Genomic DNA, 5,873 nt, shown 5'->3' with positions numbered 1-5,873 from the left:
CCCATGAATCCAACCATAAAAAGACGTAAACTGTCGCATTGGCAAACCATTTACAACCCCAAAATGAAATCTTAAACAAAACTCACGAATCCAGCTCAAAAAAGCTCAAATTCAAATCAACCTAGACAAACAAAATATCAAACATGGTTCAGTGTCTCTCTTAGCATTTTAAGTCACGTGGTGTTGCCCGATATATTATTGTCTTAACATTTCATGTACTCATGCATTAGATAAAAAAAGATATAAAATGATATCCATGTTAAAATTACTTGGACTGCTTTATCATGGTTTAAGAAAGCAACCCTAAATCATAGTATCAATGATTACCAAGACTGAGAGAAGCCTTCGGCGAGAGTTGTCAACTGAAGCACTACTCTTATCTTTGCTTTTGTCTGATCTGACATCTTGCTTATTATTGCATGGATGCCAAGTTGCCCCAACAGCCTTCGATGTACATATATCTAAAATGCGGTCTTGTCCTATTGTTAGAAGCAAAGATAGAAGCCCTAATAGCATAAGCTCCGCTTTGATATTCTCAAGAGCTTAATAGAGAGCTCTTTTGTTTCTCTTTGTCAACCACTGGAAGGAGTGCAATTAAAATTTAATCAAAATACCTCATTTCGCATTTATAATAAACCCAAAAATAACTTCATAAGATGAAATTAACCTAATTACATGTGAAAGGAAACCTTTCCAATTAAATGAATGAAATATTCGATGTGCATCGAAACCAAAACAAAACAAACATCGACAACTGCCCAAGTTGGTGCTTGCTCCAAAGGTCTTCCTCCTTCTCCTCCTGCCATCCTTTAATTGAAACCAAATTTTCCTTCTACCAAATAATGCTATTTTCGATATATTTCTTTCGGTGTGTAAACTTAATACTAATTCCCGATAATTTTTGGTCACTTCCACTGTAATTAAAAGTTTACACATTCATAAACACACAAAATTCAGTTATCCATTCTAAAAAATAAAACGAAAGCATATATGTCAAGTCAATGTTCCTGCTGTATTCATTAATTCAACAATACATCAAATACAAAAATTAAATTATACCTCTAATTTATAACCTTTTGATCTCGCTTCATCTGCAGCTAAACCAAAATTTAGACAGTCCCCATTATAATTCTGTCCAAAACCAGATAGCAACACCATGTAAAAGTCATATTGGGTGTCTACACCCACACTTAACAATTTACTCATAAATTTGAAATTTGAGTCACTTGGGCTTCAAAAATATTTGCACAGAAATTCGAAAGAAGATGAACAAACTAAAGCAAAATCATATGTAATGGGCAATTGAGACTCACCCAAAACTGCTATCGAGCTATGCTGCACGGAATAGTGGTGCGCTGTGAAGAGAACTCTACGATGTTGACAAAGTCCCCGAATAACTTAGAAATTTACAGAGGTCAAATTTACAATCGAATGAGTAATCATTTACTGAATTATAAAGGAAAATCTTCACAAAAAAAGTGTCTAGTTTTACAAATAAATGAAACCCAAATTAAAATTCTAGATAAAACTAAGAACTTGAAAGTTTAAGAAAGACCCATGAATCCAACCATAAAAAGACGTAAACTTTCGCATTGGCAAACCATTTACAACCCCAAAATGAAATCTTAAACAAAACTCACGAATCCAGCTCAAAAAAGCTCAAATTCAAATCAACCAAGACAAACAAAATATCAAACATGGTTCAGCGTCTCTCTTAGCATTTTAAATCACGTGGTGTTGCCCAATATATTATTGTCTTAACATTTCATGTACTCATGCATTAGATAAAAAAAGATATAAAATAATATCCATGTTAAAATTACTTGGACTGCTTTATCATGGTTTAAGAAAGCAACCCCAAATCATAGTATCCATGATTACCAAAAACACTAAAACAAAACCCTCACTTCTCACTACATGTTTAAGATACATGAACCCATACAAACGGCTTCACCATTCACCTATACGCTTGGTGCTATAAATCCAAATAAAAATGGCTACTAACCAAAGCATCCTTTGAACAAATTAAGAAATTCAAATAAAATTAAACACCAAGGAAACAATAAACATAGAAAATATATGCTTGAACTGTTAAGCAAATCAAGATACTAATAGAAATAAAGATATGCTTGTACCGTTAATCAAATCAACAAAAATAAAAGACAATTAACAGTGTGAGAAACGACAGCAAGCAGACCAGCAGCAGGCACAGCCTTCTCCGATGAAGACATGGGAGCACCAGAATCGGCAACGAAGAAACAGAGAAATCAATCTCCAATCACCAAACAAAGATTCAAACCCAAAACTGCATAATTTATCATAAAATTCACACAATCGATTCGAGTGCGTCCATTGAACTTTAAGAGATCACAACATCTTTCAGTAATCGGGATAAAATAAATTCAAAATACAAACACATTTGCAATGAACAAGGACGAAACAACTGTAAGATTGAAAGCAAAAATGAAACTGACCAGTTATTTGTTCCTCTCTTCTAATTTTTCAAGTATAGCCTTCTTTAAAGCTTCTACGTCATTTTCGGTTTCAACTGTCGTCTTCGGGTCACCAATGGATTCATCTGATTGACCAGATCAACTGGCATCCAATGCGGTTTGTGCATTTTCGAGTTCATATCTCAAATTCCTTTCATTCTCTTCCATCTCCTGATAACAAAAATCATAAATTTTCAGAAAGAGTGTTGGTCTCCATTAACAAAAATACAATATACTCAAGTCTCATCATTAGCTTCCTCTTCAGCAAATCTGCTTCTTGAATTTTCTCCTGTATTTTATTCACACGATATTGCCCTTTCATATACAGCATTCTCTTCCTGCAATGTCACCTCCCTCAACTGTGCCTGTCCACAAATGCAAATGGGAACTATATTAAGAAAGATTAAAGCATCGCCTTTTTGATACTCCAACTTAAACTACACAACTCCATAGCCAAAAATAAACAATCACATAAAACACAGATAGCAAACAGAGAAAACGCATTAAATCAAGTACATCCTTGAATTTTTTTAGCATAAAGACTTGAAATCGGGCTCAAAAACTGGAAATTTCACTTCAATTAAGCAGCTTTTCAGATGTTTACAGCTTAAATATGCATGATAACAAAAAGAATCATCCTTTCTTCACTAATTGGACACTTACCGAAAAACCCTAATTTATATTATTCAGATTACGTAACCTACGATGACAAAACGAGTTACAGAACCTACCATTGTATGATCAAGATCTGAAACCATCATTAGCCGAGCTTCGAACCGATACATGACTATCCTATATCCAATGCAAACCTGCACTGAATTATAATATACAAAAAATACAAACATCAGAAAAACCATTCCAAATCCAAATTCAAATATATGATTCCAATGACATGATGATGGACACACACACACACACTACAATAAAACTTGCCAGAACAACCGAAAGTTTTACAAATTTGACATTCTGGAAGCTTAGAGTCCTTCACTTTTGCCTTTTTCCATGAGAATGCAAACTTCGACCTTCAGTTGAGCTGCTGCATGCTGCTGCAGGCTCGGTGCTTTCCTCACCTATAACAGAAAAATTAGGGAACTCAATTTATTATTTATATATCATCAATTATAAAATAGTAATTCATCCCTCCCTCCCTTAAGATGATCCTCCATCAAATCCAAAGTTTGAAAATTAAGAGAGAAAAAAACATATTTTTGTCAAATTCTTCACCCAACTAATTTCAGAAGTTCAATCCGAGTCTTTTAAACAAAACAAAAACCCAATAGCTCAAATCTCCAAGTATCCTTCAATTCACTAATTAATGTGCAATCCAATTAATAAAATTATAATCTATTATAATTATCATGAACTAATATTAACACTGCTCATAAGAGTAGTTGGATCAAGCGTTCAGACCCAAAATAACACTGTTCATTTGACGAGAGAGAGTCGGGAGAGAGAAAGAGGGAAAGAACAGGTTCTGCTCCGAACACTGTACATTTGAACAGTGCAATTGGAATCCCTTCTTTAGACTAAAGTAATGATGCCACTTGGCATCATCATAATGTGGCAGTTTTGTAATATTGATTACTTACTGTTTGTAACTAACCAATTAGGGTTTTGAAGGTCATTTGGTTGTTATATATTGGACTCCTTGATAGTAAGTCTTGTTATCTGCTACTATAAATAGTAAGTGTAAAGAAAATGAGTCATTGTAAAAGAAGTCATTTGTGTAATAGAAAGTTACTTTTATTATGCAATTGAGAAAGACGTAGAAGGGTTTTAACACTAACCCAAGTGATGAGGATAAGTAGATAAATTGTTTAAAATTAAATTAGTTTAGATCAAGTTTTCGATTCTCTTTCAATATAACATGAAAACTTAATGTACAGAATAGATAAACTAGCACAAAATTAACACTTATACAAGAAAATTCAGAAGAAGTGCTGCACATATTGATTGATCAAGTGGTACTTCTCGAAGATTTCTATTCATTTCAGAATGTGAATGTTCTGCGATAATGAGTTGGAAATATAGTATGATTCCAAGGAGACGTCGCATACTGGATGCGACAAAGCTTATACACCATTTTTTTTTGTTTTTTTTTTGAAAAATCTTATACAACATTTGGACCTAAATGTCTACATCAACCATCCTCTTTCAGTGCGGTCCAGACCCAGTCAGTTGTTAGACCCTTTTTGAAATGTACCCCACTGCATAAATTATAAGCACATGTTTGATAAGTGGTAGGGTCAAGTCGGATTGAACGTTATAAAAGAAATATCATTAAATCAAGAGAACTTTAATGAAAAACTCATGATATTGTTCACTTTAACGAAAAATCATATTTTTACACTAAAAAATCAATTATGATACTATTCATTTTACCCTTTAAATCAATCATCGTTCATACGCAAAGTTTTTAAGTCATTTTCATCAGTTTTCCTTTAAATCAATAGCTTATAAACAATCTTTTAGTGCTAAAGCTAGATGGGCCATTTGGAAAACTTCCATGCACCGAGTGTATATAGCACTGGTATTTCTTCATACCTCTTTTTAAGTAGGGGAAGAGATGTTTCTATCCTTCTTTTGCATCTCTATTCATAAATTTTTATGCGAGGTTGAGTTATGTGAGGTGACATGTCACGAAATGGATATGAGGTTGCCGGAGACATTTCAGGCCAATAGTAATACAATTTCATGTGAAGAAAAACACACACACAACATTGAGTTATTAGTCTAAAATGTCATTGTGATCGTGTAACTATTCAATGGAAGTCCCTCTCTCCGGTGCACACTAGTTTATTTCCTTTACATTGAAAAAAAAATCAAAGATGAAATAAAAAGAAAAAAAATAATGTTTTTTTTTTTATCCAAAATGATCATTGAGATTGACATAAATCATCACTTTGGTCTACGATATTTAAAATCGATAATAAAAGTGGTCTCCAAGATTGTCCACATACCACCGTCAATCATTTTGGTACTTCTGTGAGAATTTTTTGTTATGTTGAGGATATTTTTGTCAATCAACACCTTCACTTGAACCGATGGTGTAATCAATTTAATGAAAATTTTTCATAGAAGGTTCAAAATGATGGATGGTGACTAATCTTATGGACAGCTTTATATCGATTTTAAATATCAAAATCCAAAGTAAGAAGTTATAACAATCTCATGGACCATTTTAACTAAAAAAATCTATAAAAAAAACAATAGTGTGTGCCATAAAGTAGAAAATGGAATGCGAAAATTATTTCTTAAATTAAAAATATCCATTCAACACTTAACGTCCGTTAGATAAGGCCATCAATTGGCAAAGGGGTGTGATATCCACACACCTCTTTTTACATCTCCCACACCTTTTTAGTTTTCGACCGTCTGATC

At 33.3% G+C, this 5,873-nt stretch overlaps 1 long non-coding RNA gene across 1 annotated transcript; it reads right to left on the bottom strand.

Annotated features, from left to right (window-relative positions):
* Positions 1-600: 600 nt before the first annotated feature.
* LOC108170388 (uncharacterized) lies at positions 601-4,022 on the bottom strand. Its single transcript, XR_011581304.1, has 8 exons — positions 3,903-4,022; positions 3,447-3,562; positions 3,224-3,306; positions 2,475-2,857; positions 2,136-2,213; positions 1,314-1,397; positions 1,060-1,131; positions 601-914 (listed from the first exon to the last, which is right to left on the bottom strand). It is a non-coding gene; the product is annotated as an uncharacterized lncRNA (long non-coding RNA).
* Positions 4,023-5,873: the final 1,851 nt, after the last annotated feature.

The sequence above is a fragment of the Malus domestica genome, chromosome 05 (genome assembly GCF_042453785.1).
Source record: "Malus domestica chromosome 05, GDT2T_hap1".
NCBI lineage: Eukaryota > Viridiplantae > Streptophyta > Magnoliopsida > Rosales > Rosaceae > Malus > Malus domestica.
This window is presented reverse-complemented; position numbering and strand designations above follow the sequence as displayed.